The sequence below is a fragment of the Eriocheir sinensis genome, chromosome 48 (genome assembly GCF_024679095.1).
Source record: "Eriocheir sinensis breed Jianghai 21 chromosome 48, ASM2467909v1, whole genome shotgun sequence".
Lineage (NCBI taxonomy): Eukaryota > Metazoa > Arthropoda > Malacostraca > Decapoda > Varunidae > Eriocheir > Eriocheir sinensis.
The window spans coordinates 2,085,029-2,091,895 of NC_066556.1; positions in this window are offsets into that span (position 1 = coordinate 2,085,029).

Genomic DNA, 6,867 nt, shown 5'->3' on the forward strand with positions numbered 1-6,867 from the left:
TTGTCTATTTTTTTCATATCTTTCCATTATTTTTCATACTTTATCGCTTCATCACGAGAAAATAATTGTCAAGTGCTTTTTCTTGGGGGGGTTGATATTCGTTTTTGTTTTCGTAATTATGAATCCACTTCCACATTCAGATTAACTTCGTCTTCCTTACTATCTTTTGCTTTTTGAAGGGAAACTGTGATTTTTTTTTTATTCTTTCGTATCGTTAATTTTTGGGTGAGTTTAATTGCGTAGTGATTACATTAAGCATTGCCTATGAAGAGAGAGAGAGAGAGAGAGAGAGAGAGAGCATGAGGGGAGGAAAGAAGGGAATTAGCGAGTCAGTTTCAGTGTCGGAGGGACGCGGAGAGGGAGGAAAAAAGGGGTTAAAGGGAGAAAAAGGAGGGTCGCCAGGGAGGGGAGGGCGGAGGGAAAAGTCTGTGAGGGGAAGGGTTACACGAGGGAGGAGAGGGATTAATGAAGGAGGCGGAGTGTGAGGGCATGAGGGGAAGGGATTATGGCGAGAGAGAGAGAGAGAGAGAGAGAGAGAGAGAGAGAGAGAGAGAGAGAGAGAGTCCATAAAAGACCACATGGCATTGATAACTGCCAAACTAGAAAAGGAATTGAGAAAAGAGAATAACTGAATAAATAAAAGGAAAAAAAACTTCATGAAACAGAAGAAACATGGGAAGAATGAGAGAGAGAGAGAGAGAGAGAGAGAGAGAGAGAGAGAGAGAGAGAGAGAGAGAGAGAGAGAGAGAGAGAGAGAGAGAGAGTGTAGACTGTTGTGCAAAGGAAGAAATGCATCTGACTGAATTTTGTACAGCATGCAAAGAGTAATGACAGATCGACGGTGTTCACGGCCGAATATTCTTAGGATAAGTAGCAGAGAGTGATTGAGATCCTCCACAGAGTGTCTGAAAGAGGATATGAAATGGAAAGATGGATATGAAAGAAGATATGGATGGCAATTACATACAAGAAATGGCCTGATAAATAACCTCAAAGATCAGGAAGCATGAGACTGACAGGAATGGAGGAGTTCGCAAAAGCTTTGAATAGTAATTTAGTTATCTTAAGCTTCTGAGCGCCAGGAGATACTAACGCATGACTGTGATATTTCAATGTTGACCCTGAATGACGGATGACCCCTAAAACTGTCACCCCCTCAGGTAGACTTAATTCTAAACCCTCTGGAAATAGCGTACCAAGAATAGGCATTACGGAGCGAGACAAACTGGTCCTTTTAGTCTCAATTGGATTCAGCTTAAACCTTTAAACACCTTTTTCATCACTATTCTACGCACTATCATAATATCCTCTTTAACAATTATTCAATACTATCGTTTCCTGTTACTTGACCCTTTCCATCGTCCGGCTCTTTAAACTTTAACTCTTCCTCCCACCCACCTCCCGGACCTTTCATATTAACCCATTCTCGCCCTCCTCCCTGGCCACAGTTGCCTTTCTATCCCCACCACACATCCCGCCCAGCCTCTGCATGTCACTCATCTCATCTGCCTCTTCACCTAAGTCACACAGATTTTCATCATCCTTCTCTTAAACCGCAAAAGTACCCACCATTTTCTTCCCCATAAAACTATATTAAAAAAAAGTTCAATATGAAAGTCCACAACAGTAGAGGAGGATATATTCTTGATAGTTACGAAAGGAACTTAAGGGCAAAAAATATAGTCATCTTTCAAGCAATATATAACCTTGTCTAAACTCTTGACCTGGCATGAAACATCACCGCCCCCTGCGACCTCTTGATATCCTTTCCACGTGACCCTTGACCTATATATGATCAAGAATTCTGGCCAGTTTGACCTCACACCATTTTTTATTAATCACGACGCCCCAGAGGCCACAGAATGTCCTGGTGACCCGGAAACCGAACACACAAACAAAAGAAAAAGAAAGTTCCGAATGACTTTTAGAATATTGGTGAAGGAAAATAAAAATGGAGAGAGAGAGAGAGAGAGAGAGAGAGAGAGAGAGAGAGAGAGAGAGAGAGATACAAACACTACTACATTCAACCAAACAACAGGAAAAAAAAAGCTAAAAAGAGAAGAAAAAAAACATCATTATAAAACAAAAACTAAAACAACGATAGTCACCCTTAATGAAAACAAACGTCCTACCCCCACGCCGTCCTGTTTCACACTGCTACTCACATTATTTCCATTGCCGAGCTGCTTCTTTATTCCAGTCAGATTCTGTTGTTATTTGCGTTTTGTTTCCCATTTTCTCTTCCTTTCTTTCGGGGACACGATTAAACATTTTTTTGGGAAGGGTTTTACTTTGCTTATGTTTCTACAGTGATGTTATTAAGGCTTTCCATGGCTCATTATGTTATTTTAAACCATTTTTTTTAGACCGCAGATTTTAATGGTAAACTCACATAAAGTTGTCACGTGTGTTTGGCAACGGCGCGCGTCCTTCTCTGACATGATTTTGAGTGTCGCGTCGGAAAAAGTGTTGTACTGCACTACTAGACGAGAGAGAGAGAGAGAGAGAGAGAGAGACCAACGTTTTCCTCTTCTCTCTCTCTCTCTCACACACACACACACACACACTGCCCTACCCCTGCCGGCTGCCACTTCTTCCTTCCCTCCATCACTTCACGAAAACCGCCCTTTATTTTTCCTTCCCTCTTGCCAAAATTTCTCCGCTCCGTCCATCACCCTCTGAGCATTATCTTTCCCTCTCTCCTCCTCCTCCTCCTCTTCGTGGCCAGAACGTGCCGCCCCTGACGTGCTGGCGCCCCCTGGCTGACGGGCGTGGCAGCTGACAAGGGCCTCACACCACCAGCTGATCTTCCGAGCGTCAGCCGGGGTGGAACTGACGGCGCCTTAATGGACCAGGGCGGCTGCGCAGGGACGGACTAAGGGAGATGAGTTCTTGCCCTTTCTCTGTTTGGTAATTACTGTATATGCCTATTGACCTTCCCATCTCTTCTCATCGTCCTGTTTCTCCTTCCAATATCATTAAAACAACAACTACACTACTACTACTACCACTACTACTACCACTACTACTACTACTACTACTACTACTACAACTATTACTATTACTACTACTACTACATAAAAAAACAAGAACAACTATTAATGCTGCTACTAATTATGTTACTAACGTTGATAATACTGCAATAAGGTCTTAATTATCTTCATTACCATTGTTGTTTTCATCTCCATACAGAGTTTTTCGTCAATGCTGGGATGGTGAAGTTGAAATTGCACTCCAATGCCTTGCGTAGACAACCTCATAAGTGATGTCTACAATATTCAGACTACTGGGGGACGAATTTCCGCTACAGTGTGGGACTAGTGGTGTAGTAGTAGTAGTAGTAGTAGTAATAGTAGTAGTAGTAGTAGTATTGCCTTCAAATTTTTGCCACTCATTAACTTCACTAATCTTGCTGTGCCTCTTTCTGTTGCTTCTTTATCTACTTCGTTTCCTTCGCATTCCCTTCTCCTCCTCGTTTTTCTCCCCTTTCCGCTCCTTCTTATCCTCCCTTCCTTGCAGCTGTCATCACCACCGCCACGACCACCTTCACCACTACGACCACCGCCACCACGACTAAAACCACAATTATTAACACTATAACTGCTTCTCTGCGATTGTTGTTGCTGCCACCACCACCACCACCACTACTACTACTACTACTACTACTACTACTTCCACACTGTAAAACGACCAAAGTAAAGGAAAATAAAAATCCTTACACGGCAAATTGAAATTAAAGGGGAAGAAGGAAAGGAGAAGAAGGTGGCCGCAGCGGGGGAGGAGGAGGAGAAGGAGGAGGAGGAAGAAGAGGAGAAGGAGGAGGAGGAAGAAGAGGAGAAGGAGGAGGAAACGGAGGAGGAGGATGTGGTTTCACGGTGACGTCAACCATCAGTAAAGGCACAAGGTCTGAATTGGCAACCACCACCTGCCTCTTCTCTCTCTCTCTCTCTCTCTCTCTCTCTCTCTACCAGCTTGCGTCATCCCTTTACTATTCTGACCCTTTATTCGCTTCACTATTTTCTCCATCCTCGTTTTTTTCCATTCCCATTCTTTGTTTCATTCCCTTTTCCCTAATCATCCTGTCATCCTTTTTCTTCCATTCAAGACTGTTGTGCACCGCCTAATCTTCTTCCTGCTCGTCGTCGTCGTCATCTTCGTCCTCCTCCTCGTGTCCTTTCCAAAATATTTTCGTCTTTTTCTCCTTTTCCTTCTCTTCCACCTCCGAATCCTCCTCCTTCCATTACATCTGCTTTATTTTCTTCTCCTCTTTTGCCTCCTCCTGCGTGGGAATCCTTTAGAATTCGTACACGAGAAATCGGATCTTGAGGTCACTATCAGCAGTGACTTAAAACACACGAAGCTCAGTAAGAATGCCAGGAAAATAACTAAGACCTTGCTCGGGTTCGTATTGAAGAGCTTCACTGTAAGAGGCTCGGAGTAATGTTATCTTTGTATAGCTCGTTGGTGAGACCTCATCTGGAATGCGTAGTGCAGTTTTGGTCGTCTGATTACAAGAATATTTCACTATTCGAGAGCTGAAGAACATCTATTTCAAGACTAACACGAGCGACTCAGGCTCTTTGTGTTGTGAAAAAAAGTCTGTACGGAGAAATTTGATCGGTCACTTTGTTTTATTTATCTTCAAACTAGCCCGATCACTAGAAATAATAGCCTATCACTTCAAGCATGGCGATACTTTTCATACATCGGAGGAGTATTTCTCTGAGTCACTCGCCACTGGGAAAATGATGTATAAAACTACCAACGATAAACTTAAAACAAATAATATTAACCGATAATTTGCCGACGAGTAATCTGGAAATTTTCGTACATAGATACATCAAGTGCTTTAATCTATTTCCCAGGTCACTGAAGTCCCTGATGGATTGATTGATTAATTAAAGTATATGGCCTCGGTAAAACCCAACTGGCTCTCTGTTGCCTGCTCTTTCATGTTCATGCTTCCGTGTTTCTCCTCTTTCTTATTGTTCCCATGTCACGATCTTTTCCTCTTTATCTCCTCCTCTTCTTCTCCTCCTCATTGTGTCCCTTTCATTGCCCCTTCAGCGTTATCATCCAATCCTCCTCTTCCTTACTGTGTCCCTTCGTGATCTATTCGTCTTTATCTCCTCATTTCATCTTCATTCAGCTTTCTCTCTCTCTCTCTCTCTCTCTCTCTCTCTCTCTCTCTCATTTATCCTTCCTCCCTTCCTCCGTCCTCCATTCTCCGTGTTCCTATTGTCTCTGTCTTCATTCTGGCATCCACCATTTCCATTACAGCCTTCCTCTCCTCACCATTCACCCTCCTCCTCCTCCTCCTCCACCTCCTTCTCCTCCTCACCTGCCCGCCACCCACCTCCGCCTTCAGTAGCAGGTCACCGCATCGCTTCCCTTCCTCGTGTTTCATTATGTCGTCCATTCGTCTGCTAATTGGTTGGGCGAGAGGATCAATTCTAATTTAGAGCATCGTCGCCGCCTCCGGGAAGCAGCTGTGTAAATAGTGCGTCATTTTATGGGGTCTATTAGAATTTTAATTACGGGTCATGGTCGCCGGGGTAACGGGGCAGGGACGCCACTTCGCTGCCGGCTAATAGGACGTCGATGTCAAATTAGTTTTTAGTGCATGGGCCGAATCCTGCATGAATGTTTGACGATTGTGTTGTGATGGGTTTAATTTGCCTATCATTCTCTGCTCTCTCTCTCTCTCTCTCTCTCTCTCTCTCTCTCTCTCTCTCTCTCTCTCTCTCTCTCAAGGCTCGTAAAAACCGTGGTGCTTTAAGACAATAATGTAAAATTCCGAAAAAAAAGACTTATTAGTTGAGTCAGAGGTGTTAGGAGGTGGCAAGTAAGGAATTAGAGGTTTTATTAATACTCTCTCTCTCTCTCTCTCTCTCTCTCTCTCTCTCTCTCTCTCTCTCTCTCACGCGTAACAAAGTTCATTAACCAAACTTTTTAGCGCTGCGTTTTTATCTTTCCTTCCCTCTTCTCCCTCCTTTATCCCCTTCCCTTCCCTTCCCTCCGTCACCAGTCATTCATTTCCCTTCCTCCTTTGTCTGGTAGTTAAGAGTCGCCCATTAGCAAGCTACTGGCAGGGCATACGACAGTCACCCTTCCGACACCCCAATACAAGGCTGCGTGTCGTTAGGGAGAGAGAACAAAAGAAGGATCAGGAAACATTATTTTTCAGGGGGATTTGATTCCTTTTTTACTCTCCCGGACACAGTGAAGGGTCGAGGAAGGCTGACTCGCGGCCTAAATCACGAACACGCACACGCACGCACGCACGCACACGCTCACACACACGTACAGCGTTTAGAACACGTGCATACATTCTCTCTCTCTCTCTCTCTCTCTCTCTCTCTCTCTCTCTCTCTCTCTCTCCGTACACAATAACTCATACGCACTAATGTTTCGCTTTTTTTTCGTCTTTCTCCAGATAAAGAAATACGTACAAAAAAATATCCACAGTTTAATATTTTTTTTCTCCTCTGCCTACAAACCAAACGTCAAATAATTGGTCTTGCGCTATGGTTCCAACATCAACTTCATCTAGCCAAGAGACAAAAAACACAGTGTCCTTCAATTCTCCTTAAATTACGAAGGAAACATGGAAACATGGACTAGCAGGCAGCAGAAAGCCTGTTGGCTCATTACTAGGCTGCCTGCATGAAGAAGAATATGCAAAACTTTATGTATGTATGTATGTATATATGTATGTATGTATCCGGAAGACAGTCAGTGATTCTAAGCATATACACACACACACACACACACACACACACACACACACACACACGTATACACACAAATGACTTAATATATTGACATTATTTGCCCTATTTATTTTAGTCACGCTTTATTTTACAT